General features: G+C 38.2%; 1 protein-coding gene and 1 pseudogene across 4 annotated transcripts in view; both read right to left on the minus strand.

Moving 5' to 3' along the window:
• RRBP1 (ribosome binding protein 1) overlaps positions 1 to 14,374 on the minus strand; it is a 68,943-nt gene that overhangs the window by 46,169 nt on the left and 8,400 nt on the right. The window lies entirely within an intron of this gene.
• Positions 1,285 to 1,582, minus strand: LOC138401098 (non-histone chromosomal protein HMG-14 pseudogene; annotated as a pseudogene).

Consider the following 14,374-nt stretch of genomic DNA (forward strand, 5'->3'; position numbering starts at 1 on the left):
ATCTCTGCTCTGTTGCCTCCCTTCTTCCAGTGTCGATGAACATGCTACCCACGGTCAGAGATAAAAACCTTGTGTTATGATCCTGAAAAGTCATCAAGAATTTGGTGAGGGAAAATGGCTTTTTGCCACTGATGACTCCTGAGGAGTATGGAGCCTGCAATTTGCATACTGAGAAAAAGGAAAAATCATTCTTGAGAAGCCCAGCAGACTCCAGGTTTGGAATTTCACATCTGAAGGCTGCACAGAGGGAGGGTGTGTCTGACAGGCCCTTTGTCGGACCACACATCCCAAACCAACAGGAGCCACACCATTCCCACTGCCTACCGACCAAAGTCCAAAGAGTCAGAGGCAACCATGTCCACGCCTTCCTGGCCGTCAGCTCAGGCTAAGTTTGACTTCACTGAGGAACTCCAAGAGGTCTATTTATTTGGATATGCTCAACTTTTTTTCCTTTCTTTTTCTTTCATAACTGAGATTTTATTGGTTGTATTGAGAATCAGTACAGACATTTCAATTTGTACACAATTCTTAACATATGTAATGAAAATCTAAAAAGCCATTTATTGTAATTCTTTTTTAAACAGTTATTCCAGTGACTTTCCAGCTTAAAATTGGGAGTTAAATTTTCCTTAAGAGGATATCAAGAGGTCATTGCCAGTACCAGTATCTTCAAATGTTGACTATTACATAAGTCTTACCAATTCAAAATTTATTATCATATATACTATTAATACATACTCAAATTTTCAATCTTTCACAGCACATTAACAAAGTTATTAGGAACACAGAACTACCACAACCAAAGATGTCACACAGTGTACGCAATTCTGACAGGACAGCCATGATCAAGGAGTGGTTTCCTTTAGGAAACAATTCTACTAAAAAGCAACATGGGAATAGGAGTAATTCAAAATGCTCAAGACATTAAATGCAGGCCTGGGACTCCATACTGCCATTTAGTATGCTTTGTATTATGGGATATAAAAACCCCACACCGCAATCTATGGAATGTTAAGCTGACACCCAAGACAATCAAAGCCCCCCATAATTCAATATCCCACATTATTTTCTGGTTGTACCAAAAAATAAACAATCAGCAAATGATTTCACCTTTTGAAAAAAAAGCATCGACTTAAAAAAAATGGGATGAGGTAGGATTCCCTCCTTCTTAAAAATGTTTCTAGAGCCACTAAAAACCTTGCATTTACAAAACAGTAGATAAAAATATTACTCTGGATTGTACAAGAAGGGAGACAGACCCCTGAAAAGACCTGGTGTATGATATTAATCAGACGTGGCTTCTCTCTCTCCTGCTTCATCAGTGGCTGGATGCTCCTCAGGTTTAGCTTCTCCATTTTCTGCAGGTAAATCTTCTTTAGTTTATTGGTTAGCCCTTCTGTTTTCCCTTTGCTCCCTTTTGCCCTTTTGGTTACATTTTTTTGTCTGAAGATTTATCTTTTGTTGCTGTTTTTGGCTTTGTTTCCACTTCTGCAGGAGGAGGTTAAGCTGACAATCACACTGATCTCCTCTTGGGCTCTTCCTTCTTGGCGCCTTTGGCTGAGCTGACCTTCCTCTTGGGCATCTTAGCACTGAGAGCCTTCGTGAAGCTGGGCTGCCTGGCCACTGCCACTCCTCCCACCACCCACGCTGCTGAGACACTGCAGCGGGGGCCACGGGAGAACTGCACACTCAGCTATTAACTAATGTTGATGCTCTCATCAATTCCCAGGCCCCTGAACTGCAGAGAGTGAGAAACAAGGTCTAGCCCCTGTGAAAAGGATCACCAATGGAATGAATGAGCAGAAGCAAGTGTAAGAAAGTGTGGGTAAAGGAGGTGGAGGGGTGTAGGAGAGAAAAGAGAGGAAGGGACCAGGCCTGCCCAGCACGGCCCTCCGAAACCTCTAGACACTGTGGCAGGCTGGGTCCAGACACTGGTTAGTGGCTGAGATTCCTCTTCTAAGAAACTGAGATTCCCACTCCTCTTGAGTGAGTGTGGGGGAGGGAAATAGAGTAGGAATTTCCAAACAACAATCATGAAATCCAATTTTTGACACGGGGCATTTTAAAGAAGGGACTGAGAAGAGAGATTGTATTAAATATCTCAGCATTATGTTCTAAGAAAAATCACTCTCAATGCAGAACAAATGCATGATTGTGCCATGCCTTTCTAGTAAGACCCTTGCAGGAAAAGAATTTAATAGGCTCATGATGAAAACTTCCCAGCTCATGCTCTCCATGGGGATAACTCCCCATCAGCTGCCTCTGGAACACTCACTTCTCCCACAGATACCACCCCGGGTTGGGCAGGACCACGTCACCACTTTTCATTCTGGTCATAACTGCTGCAAACAAAGTCTTAGGTGAGCTCATGGAGACCTTCAAATCCTGGGCAAAGTGGCAATTATGTTTCCAAGTGCATTCTGACCTCTGGCCGTGGGCAGTGACAGTGTGACCCACAGCCAGGGTGCTCTCTTATATGACAATCAAGGGACACTCCCACAAATGAGCCTTTCCAGGAATACACTCCCAAGCTACGTGCTGAAAAGGAAACTGCACCCTGCTCAGCTATGGATGGATTCAGTGGGCAGGAGGGTGAGGACAAGAAGGTTTAGAACGTTGTATGGTCAACCCCCATTTCTTGGTAGGCATCTACCAACTGAAACTCTTCCAGGGGCTCACAAGGACTTCTCAGAACTTTGCCAACATGGACATGTTCAGGTACAAAAACTACATTATAATCACTACATTCAGTCTATTCAGATGACAAAGATCCTGTAAGCACTCCTCTTCTCCAGAGGGAGACTAATGCCAGGGGCCTAGGTCATCCTGGCCGAGGCTCCGCAAACCCGGAGTAGCTTCCTAATGACTATGTGCTAGAGGGGTGGTCTCCCACAGGCTGCAGTTAGCACAGGTCACCACACCCTAACACAGTGACTAGCCATCTACAAAGCAGGTCCTGTTCAACACTGCAGACTGTGGAGCTCTGTGCAGCCCTGTGGTTTCCAACTTCTAAACTCTGGCAGAAAAGCCAAGGTTGGAAAATTAGGCTTTAATCTTACTCGACATAGTCAAACATGGGATACAAAAATATATTCTCTGTTAGGAGCACAGAATCAAGAAATGCAAACTTGGGAGAATATTTTCCCTCTGCAGAGCACACAAATGCATGTTTTATAGCAGCACAAATGTGTCTTCCCAACTTTTGCAGACTGGGTTGCTTTAAAATGAAATTATGTCCCCACCAGTAATTCCCGAGTTAGAATTTTTTAAAAGAAATCTTTCACAGGAAAATGAAAAGCCCTAGTTTTAAGTAGTAATACACTGAAATGTTTCAGGGTAAGGCAGTATATCACCATGGACAGTAAAGAAATCAAAATGATAAACAACCTTTCTGCTGCTGTGCAGAGTCAGCTTGGGTGGGGCATAAACATCCCACTGGGAGATCCTAGACCCGCAGAAATGATAACACCAGGATGCGTCTCAAGTACGTTCTCCAGATCAGCACTCCAGGGGCTTTGCTCCTGAAATCCCCACCATGATCAGAGGCCCCCCAACAGGAAACTTCTCCAGGGTTTTCCCCCAAGGCCAAAGAATTAGGGTAGATGGTTACAGTTTGACCACAAGCAATCTACAGTCAGTCAATTCTAGAAACTTCTGTGAAATACGTACTTTTACTCACTTACTGCAGTAGTTCCCCCTCCTTATCCATGGAAGATATATTCCAAGACCCCCAGTACATGCCTGGATAGTCCCAAGCCCTATATGCACTGTTTTTTCCTATACATACATACCTATGATGAAGCCTAATTTATAAATTAGACACAGTAAAAGATGAACAACAATAGCTACTAATAAAATAGATCCATTATAACAATATGCCAGCATCACTACTCTTGCACTTTGGGGCCATGATCATGGAAAATAAGGGTGCCGTGAACACAAGCACCGTGATACCAAGACAGTGGATCCGATAACCAAGCTGGCTACTAAGTGACTCATGGGAGGGTGGCGTAGACAGCACGGATCTGCTGGACAAATGGAGGATTCACGTCCTGGGAGTGATGAGGCAGCATGGTGCGAAATTTCATCACACTACTCAGAATGGCATGCAATTTAAAACCTAGGAATTGTTTATTTCTAGAATTTTCCATTTAATATTTTCAGACCACAGCTGACTGCAGGTAACTGAAACTGCAAAAAGCAAAATCTCAGATAAGGGGGGACTACTGTATTGCTAGTACACTTAGAGCACACTGCAAAAAGCTGAAGGTCCTGAGAGGGAAGGATGTAGGAGGCCATCTAGAGGTTTGGGGCCAGTCCCGGGTTCAGCTGACTGAAACTCACTGGCCTACCTCTAGGGTCCCAAGAGAAAGGCTTTTCTTCTGTTCTTAGATGCAGGGAACAAAAGCAAGAGAAAACCCCAAATTCTAGACATAGAAGACATGTTTTAACTCGCACGTTCCATCTAAACCAATCCAGTCCAGTCTGGCAGCTGGGATTTGCTGGATTAAGCTTGGTGAAAGGACCCTCAACAGCACCCTGGAGCTCAGTCTCTTCCCTGGCCAGCTGCAACATGGTGGGCCCCATGTGGACACAAAAAGAACAAGCTTCCAGATCCATTTCCCAGGCACAAGATGACCTACAAAGCAGGTGCAGAACTGAAACAATGACAATAAAACAGATTCTAGTAGATATGGCTACACGAGAATCAACATCTCCTTATTTTTTAAAATAGTATGAAATAATTCAAACATACAAGAGTAAGAAGAAAAATATGAACATCCATTATTGCCACTCAGGTTTATCAAATCCTAACATTTTGCCCTATTTACTTCAAATATTATCTATACACACACACACACACACACACATACATACACACATATGTGTGTACATGTGTATGTATCATCTCCCTACCAGAGAGACCAACATCCTGAATGGGTCACTTACTATTTCTTCCACGTTTTTGTTTACATCACAAACATGTACCTCCACAAATAAAATATAACATTGTTTTGTGTGCTGCCAACTGCTACGTAAATGACATTATTCTGGGTGTTATTTAGCAACATTTTTTGACTAAACTTTGTTTTTGAGATTTGTTTATATAGCTATACATAGCTTCGGTTTATTCATTTTTAACTCCTGTGATATAACTAGGCCATAAATTATTATCCACACTCCTACAAACTTAGGTTTTTTAAATCTATGCTATTCACACACAAAACTGTAGTGTAACATGTCTACCATGTAGAGTGAACAATCTCCCTTACATTCCTGACCCTGGCCACCCAGGGCACCTTCTTGGAGACAATCACTGCCACGGAAGTCATTTTACTGCTTAAAAGTTATTTTCTTCTAAAAATTTTGGTCATGCTTTTTGCAGTTGGGTTTTCAATCACCAGGAATTTACTTTGGTATGTGACAGGAAATAATGATATAACTTTTTCCTAACAGTTTACTTACCCAGCACCATTTCCTGACTGGTTTCTTCCTTCCCCACAGACGTACATGGTCAACTCTGTGCCATCGAGTGGCTCTGTTTCTGCAGTCTATACTTTGTTCCACCCGTATATTTATGTCCTGCGTCAATACCACATTTCTGGCCTGTGTATCCTCTCCAAAATTTCTACTGGGATTTTTATTTGAATCACAGTGAATTTACACATGAATGTAGGAAGGACTGACATTTGTAACTATGGAAGCTTCCTGTCAATGAACATGGTATGCTATAGCACTTAAAAGCATTTAAATGTTTTCTTCTATGCTTTTAGAAAGTTTTTATGATTTTCTCTATAAAACTCTTACATGTCTTTTGTTTTTATGTTAAGATTATTGCTATTTTTAAATGTGTTAGACAAAAGATATCTTTTGTAAATTACTTTTTGTGTTCCCTAGCTATAGACAATGAGCAAAGTTATTAATTTTCATATGTGTATCATTTACCCAGCCATTATGCTATGCTCTTGTCAAATCTAGGACTTTGTAGATTTCCTTTAATTTTCTTTGTAAAAAAATCATCTGTGGAAAAAAAGGCAGTATTGTTTCTTGCTTTTTAAATCATATGATCTCATTTCTTTTTCTTGGCTTAAGAGAGCTGGCTTATAACTCCAATGCAGTGCTGAGTACAGTCAGTGCAGGGAACTGCCTTGTCTCATTACTAAGTTTCTATTTCTAATATTTCACTCTCACATGTTGTATTGACTGTAGGTTTTCGGTAGAAATCTTTTCACAGGTTAAGCAGGATACTTTATATCCCTAGTTACCTTTCTATGGTATAAACATTTCTTGATGGAGATTCTTTTCTTTTTTTAACACATCACTAGATTTGGTTTGTTCACGTTTTTATGTGAGATTTCTACGTGTGTTCTGAAGTGAGAAAAACTAGAGGTCATTCTCAGACTGCACTCTGGTTTTGGTACCAGGATTACTTGAGTCTCAGAGTGAACTAAGAATCATCCCTTTTCCCCTTTTCCCATTCTTTGGGACAGTTTGTGTAAAATTGGGATTATCTGTTCTTTGTAGGTTTGGAAAGACCTGCCTATAAAACTTTCAGCATAGGTGTTGCAAAATCTTTTCCTAAGGAGGGAAGGATAGTGAGTGGAGTGCTGATTTTTAATTGCTGGTTCAATTTCAATGATGATTCTAGAACCAGCTTTTGAGTTTGTGAACTAATCTATAAAATTAATTTTCATTATTCCTTCCTCCATCTTCCATTGGTTTGTTCTGTCCTTTCTAACTTCTTGACATGGACATGTATTATTTTTCAGTCCTTTCTCTTTTCTTGTAGCAAATATTTAAGGTCATAAATTTCCCCCAAGTACTACTGTACTGTCATTCTATAAGCTACGATGCATAGTATTTTCATTACTGTTCAGTTTTATTTTCTAATTCCCATGTGATCTCTTCTTTGAATTGTGAGTTGGCAGTGTATTTAAATTCCCTAACACATAAGGGGGTTTGAATTATTGATAAATCCTAATTTAGCTGCACTGTCATAAGACAATATGTTTTGTGTGATATAGGTCAAAGCTTTCAGAGTTTTAACTATTATCCAGAAAAATAAATTTTTATGTGTCCCAGGATATAGATGCACACACACTAACATATACATATGTATGTAGACACACGTAAATAACAATGCTCTCATGAAACAGTAACTCAATCTTAGTATGTATGACGCATTGGTATTTTCTACACATCAAAAAATTTAAAAAGGTTTTTTTTACAATCAACTAAATTGACTTTGAGGCCCACAACAGGTTGGGCCATAGTTTGAAACACTTTGATTTAGAGTATATATTTCGTGAATTTTGCTAGATTGTGATCAATTTTTATAAATATATGTGTACTTTATGAAGTACAGGGTTCTATAGGTATCCTTAGTTCAAGCTTAATAATCTACAGAATTATACTAGTTGTTTGCCTGTTTAGTCTAGCATCTATTGAGAGCTCTTAAATCTCCCACTATGATCATGGACTTGCCAACTTCTCCTTGGAATCTGTCAGTTTGTGCTTTATTTGGAAGTCATCTCATCAGGTGAACATAAAATCAGAATTGTTACAGCTTCCTCGTAAAGTGCCAGCTATCCTCGTCTCCCACCCCCCCCAATTATAAGTGACCCTCTTTATCCTAATAACAAATTTTTTTTCATTAAAGTCTAGTTTGTCTGATTTTTCAAAGTTTTACCAACTTTTGGGGGCTAATACTGGCCTGGAATCCTTTTCTGTTCTTTATTTTCAACCTTTCTGTGTTCGTATATTTTAAGTAGAACTCTTAAAAATAGCATATAAATGGATTTTCAGACTAGTGTGGCAATTTGTCTTTTTAACTGGTAGGTTTAGTCCACCAGCATCTATTGTGATTTCCTATATAATTGATTTATACTCTTATTTTGTGTTTCCTAGTTACAACACTTCTTCTTTGCTTATTTTCCCCCTTTTCCTTTATGGTTTGGAAGTTAAACATCCTACTTCTATTTTTTTTTTCCCAGTGAGTACCCTTTTAAAAAATTATAATTAAAATGTTTTTTACCCTTACATTTTCCTAACACATATACTTGACCAAATTTCACGAATTCCCCCAGCTACCTCCCCAACGGTAGAACCACCCAGAAGGTCTTAGGTCGGGTGCCCGTCCATCTGACACGAGCCTCTTTTGTCCCTTGCTGCATCCCCCTCCATCACACACATCTGGGCTAGTCAGTGTTGTTTTGCTTCAGACTGCTGATACTTGCTTGTTCAAATTACCCAATGTTGGCCATTTACTTATCACTGCTTCTTGCATCACTTCTTTCAGGGTCTTGCCAAAGCACATCCTTGGTTAGTTCTTTCAGCAAGTATCTCTCCTTGATAAACTTTCTCAGTCCTTACAGTCCCGAGAAATTTCTTTATTTCACCTTTATTCTTCATTAATGGATTAACTGAGTACAGAATTCCATGCTGACAGTTTTCTCTCACTAAAGATATTATTTTATTTGGCTTTGGCACTTTTTTGATGGGAGGAGGATTACTACTGAGAAACATGCTGTCAGTCAATTTGTCATTCCTTTATAATATGTTTTTTTTAAATCTCTCCTTACTTTTAAGATCCATTTCTGGGATTCTAGGGATTCAACAAAATATTTTTAGGTATATATTTATTTCATTTTATTTTATTTTATTCAGGCTCATTGTACTTTCCGAGTTTGAGGAGTCATGTTTTCCATTAATTTTGAAAAATCCTTGGCTTCTTAGTTCTTTGAACATTGTCTTCCCCAATTCCTTCCTGGTTAAACTCTGAATTAGACCTCAACCTCTTGGTAAAACTTCTCATACATATGCTCCACTCACCAATTCTCTCTTCAGCTGAATCTAACCAGCTCTATAATCAGTCCTTTGAGTTATTCTATTTGTTTTTTCAAGTGTGTCTGGCTTTTTTTTTTTAATGGTGCTATTGTTTTCCTTTTCTGTTTTCCATTGCCTTCTTTTCTACCTTTAATAGTGATTTTGTATTACATCTTTGGTGGGGCTTTATCAGTGGCAGTCCTTTACAGGGTGAGCTGTGGGCTTGCCTCTAAAGAGCTATTTTATCTTTGTTTCAACTAGGCCCTCAGGGAAGTAAGCAGCCAAGGACAAATTTTACAAGAGCCATAGCCTCCTGTCACAAATTCTCAGGGAGACTTAGCCTCGGCTGCCTTAGGACAAATTAGATAAACTCTCCACCATCATCTCCCCTTGCTATTGGGCTGACATTTTTTTTTAGTCTGTCCTTTGATTGAGGATGTAACCCTTCACGGGTTCAGGTTTTACATGAGGTGTGAGGGAAGGCTCAGTTCCCACTCCCGATCTCAGACAAAGCCCTGTTACCCCTGGACATTAAAGCCAAAGACCTAAGATGACTTAGACTGACAACACCACACACATCCCGCTATCCCAGGGTCAGCTCACTCCTGGGCCCCAGTCACTCCCCTTACCCTAGGCTTATGGACTCTGGCCATCTCTTTCACTACCGTGTAAGCTCAGCTACTGTTTAAAAAAAAAAAAAAAATGCTTACTAGCCATCTAACATTTCCAGTTGTTTGGAGAAGTGGATTCCAGATCATCTGCTTTAAAAATTTTAAGAGTAATCTCTAATTTTTTTTAAGCTAGAGAAACTAAGAGAAAATTCAGTAACTAAAAGATTCTGAAAAAATTCATTTCGTGTTCTAAGAGGATGGATATAACTGACTTCCTACTTTAAAAAAAAAACAATGCTACTCATTTCGAAGAAGAGTTGAAACACTAAAAATAGAAATGTATTCTATTATAAGCTTTTGCTTATTCACCAGCCATTTTAGACTCAATTTCTATGCCTGAGGGAAAAAAAATAAAGAATTGACATGTTTTGGTGTTTCTCCAAAATAACAGTCTTTGGAGAAGTAGGTACTTAAATAGACCTAAATCTTCTGAGAGCTTACAGGAAGCCTACTGGCTTCACCTTATTAATGAAGACACATGCCTACAAGGTAAGAATCAAGAATCTGCTTCTCAGAATGAACATAACAGTTAAGATATGCTAGCCTACAACAGAATTCTTACTACAGTAGACAGTCATCTCCCAGAAAGCAGGGATCAATCTAATCGGCATTGTACCCACTCAAACCTCAGCACATCAACACTCCGTAAGTGATGAATGAAGGGCCTACTAAATATTCTATTAAGACAGTACTTGCTAACTTATATGGTTATAAGAACCAAATCTAAACAGAATAACACAAGTATCCTGATGGAGGAAATAACACACATCATGGAGTTTTACACATTCCTGGAAAAGAGTTATTTCTTGGTTCTTCATTGTTTTCATACTCCTGAAAACGGTATCTCTCTTAAGTTTCATTTTCTGTTGTTGCTGGTGTATGGAAATGTAATTGATCCCAGTACGGTGATTTTCCCCCCAGCAACTTGCCTAATTCTAGTAACACATCTGTTGATTTTTTTTCAATTTCTACATATATAAGCCTATGAATCACAGTTTTTTTCCTTTCTTCCCAATCTTCGTATCTACTGCTTAATTTTCTTGAATTTTTGCACAGGGCAGGACCTCCAACAGTGCTAAAGAGAAGAAATGACAACAGGCATCCTGTTTTCCTGATATTAAAGGGAAACACTAAGGTGTCTCACTGTTTAGTGTGATGTTTGCTATAGGCTTTTTATAGGCATGCTTTATCAGGTTAAAGAAGTTGCTTTTTATTCCTGGTCTGCATGAATAGATGGTAAATTTTATCAAATACTTACTCTGTATCTATTAAGATAATCACACTATTTTACTGTAATCTATTAATGTGGAAAGTGAATATAAACTTATTTTTAAACATTAAACAATGTTTGCATTCCTAGGATAAATATGATTTAGTCATTATACATACTGTTGGATTTGGTTTATATTTTCAAGTATGAGATTTGACTGATAATTTTCTTTACTCCTACCATTATTGTCAGGTTTTGTACAAGGTTGGCTGGCACCAAAATGAGTAGTGTAGTATTTCTTTTTCTTTTAAGAGTTTGAGAACAATTGGGATGCTTATTTTTTAAATGTTCTGTAAAGCTAACCAGTGAAGCCATCTGGGCCTTGTAATTTCTTTGTGAGAAGACTTGATCATGGATCTAATTTCTTTTAATAATTATAGGACTATGTAGGTTTTCTATCTCTTCTTGGCTCAGTTTGATAAATTATATTTTTCTAGGAAATTGTTAATGTTGTCAGAACTTGTAAGATTTTCACCATGTTGAGACGTAGAAATTGTCTATTTATGATGTGTGGCATAACCCCCCTTCTCAATCTATTAAATATTTTTAATAAACATCAATAGCATTAATTATTTAAATTTAATTTCTTTTCACTTAGCACAAGTTCTTCATAATAACCATTTTTCTTTTTCATGTCTACACAACCATAGTGAAGCTCCATTTTACATTCTTGATATTAGTTATTTGTGCCTTTTTCTTAATCAATTTTGCTTGAGATTTGTCAACACTATCTTTTCTAAGAATGAAATTTTGGCTTTGTTGAGCTTCCCTACTGTATATTTGTCTTCTGTTTCATTAATTCTTTCTCATTGTTCTTCCTTCTAATTGATTTAGGTTTATTTCGCCTTCTGTAATGTCTTAAGATAGATGCTTAGCTCATTAATTTCCATGTTTTCTTCTTTTTAAATGTATGTAAAGTTATAAATTTCCCTGTAAACAATATTTTAGCTACATCCTACAAGTTTTGATATGTAGTATTTTATCATTCATTTCGAAACATCTCTTATTTTCCATTACTTTTTGACCTACAAATGCCAGAAGCATTTTTAAATTCCCAAATGCATGCAGATTTTCTACTTACGTTTTTATAAATATTTCTAGTTTAACTGAATTGTGTTCTACCTGCCTGAATAATTTCAATCCTTTAATATTTGTTGAGACTTACTTTAAGGCCATGGATACAGCCAGTCTGAATATTATGAAGTATGCACTAGTTGGCTGCAGTGTTTTATTTATATGTAGCTATACACAGACCACATTCCTTATTTTGTTCAAAACTTCTAATCCTTATTGATTTTTGTCTGCTTAGCTGTCAATTACTGGCAAGATGCACTCAAATTCTCTACTGTAATTACAGACTTGACCATTTCTTGTAAGTTCTGTCAAATTTTGCTTTATATATTGAGATTATGTTGATATACCTGAAGTTAAAAATGCTAAATCTTCAAATTGAATTCAATTTTATCATTATGAAGTGACCCTCTCTCTATTATGCTTTTTGGGGGTCTCAAATTCTCTTTTATATACATTAATACAAGACCCATTTTCTTTTAATATTACTTCTATAGTGTATCTTCTCGTCTTTTACTTTTACCTTTTTTTGTCTCTTGTAAACAGTACAAGAGTTGGAGTTTTAATATCCAGAATGATATCTCTATGTTTTAACTGGAGTATTTAGTCAATTTACATTTAAGATGAATGCTGATATATTTGAGCTTGAATTCATAATCTTGTTTTGTGCTGTTTTCTCACTTGTCCTGGGTTTCTTTTTGTCTCTTTTCTCATCTCTTTTTGGATTTAAAATCGTTCCATTTCACCTGTCTACTATTACTACAGAAGTAATTCGCTGTTTCTATTCTTTACTTCTTTTAAAAAACAATACATGCAAGGCACAAAATTCAAAGTTAAACAAAATCTTTACCCTCTCCACTAAATTCCATTACCCCTTCCAACTTAGGTGATATTGTTTTCATATATTTAATCTTACCCTTTTTTCCCAGCATCCCCAACATTATTATTCTACATTTGTTTAGAGTTGTCTGAGTATTTACCACCTTCTTTACTCTTCATTGGTTGTTAGTTACATCTTACTTTTTCCACTTGGCATCATCTTCCTTCCAAGAATAGCCTTGAGAATTTCCTTTAGTGAAGATCTGTCAGTAGCTGTCTTGGTTTAGTCTTAAAAAATGATCTTCTTTTCACACTTACTGTTTAATTTTTCCCTCTAGTTGCTATATCACTAAACTGTCTACAAGTGGATTTATTTTTATTTACCCTGCCTGGGCTTTTGTTTTTGTTGTTAGGTGGGCATCTTATCCATTCTATAAAATCCTTAGGCATTAGCTCTTCAAATGCTGGCTCTGTCCTCACTTCTCTCCTGGAACCCCAATCAGTCACACCTCTCAATCTACTCTCCCTGATTCTTAATTGGTCTTACAAATTATTCCTCTATTTGGTTCTCTAAGATGAATTGTGTATATTTTTTCTTCTGTTCCATCTTCCAGTTCATTTATTAGCTTCAGTTTTATCTAATCTGCTGGTAAACCCATCTGTTGGACTTTTATCACAATTATTGAACTTTTCATGTCTATAAGTTGTACGTGGTTCCTTTTTCAAGAGTGCTAGGTCATTTTATAGCTTCCTGTTCCTTGTAGACATTTTCAATCTTGCTTTTTACTTTAAGTAATAGTAAGGCATTAAAAATATGTGTCAACAACTCCATTACCTTAAGTTTTCACAGATCTGTTCTTGCTGGTCCTCATTCACAGTGCTTTGCATCCTCTGTGTTTAGTTATTTCTAACTACGGACTGCTGCCTTTCCTTTGATAATTACAACTGGGGACTCGCTGAGCCTAGGATAAAGGTGCAGTCCTTCAAAGACCTGTTTGCTCGTGGCCTGGTCCAGACCACTGTCCGTCCAGGTCAACTCTAAAATAAAGAATTTTAAATAAAATCAGCTTGAGAGTTTCCCACCACTCAGGTCATCTGCATGCAGGACAACTTGTGATACCCACTTGTCAGAATGTGCCCTCTCACCCACCCTGCTTCTAGGGTGGAAGTGTGCTCACCCTGAAGGTTGTGTAGCCTTCTGTGATTCCAACTCTGTGGGAGCAGGTCTCCCATCATGCTGCCCACTTTCATCTCTGCCCCTTGTGCCTGGAGATGCCATCAAAACTTAAGAGTTTGCCCTGTTTGCTAAAGGCCCTCAGGGTGGTGCTTACCCTCCTGGCTTACTCATTTCACCATCTTCCTCAGCATACTGCAGAACATGCAATGCTTTTCAGAAGGTATTTATTTATCTGTTATCTAGCACTTGCCCAGCCCATCCCAAAGTCAGAAGACCGGTCCAGACAACCCAGCCTATCCTATCACCAGAAACTCAGTGTCCCCTTCCATCTTTAAGCTAACTGATATCTGGCATTGTTGCCACTCACAGCCAAACCAAATCCCACCTAACCAAGCTCTTAAAAGAGAAGCAAGAGCACTGCTGCTATGAGACAGGGGGGCTGGCTGTGCCAGGGAGACTACTTCCAACGTCGGACCTGGATATACCATACTTTTACTACCGGGTGGGGGAGAGGAAGGAAGAGCTCCTGCAGGAATATCT

Source organism: Eulemur rufifrons, chromosome 20, assembly GCF_041146395.1.
Source record: "Eulemur rufifrons isolate Redbay chromosome 20, OSU_ERuf_1, whole genome shotgun sequence".
Lineage (NCBI taxonomy): Eukaryota > Metazoa > Chordata > Mammalia > Primates > Lemuridae > Eulemur > Eulemur rufifrons.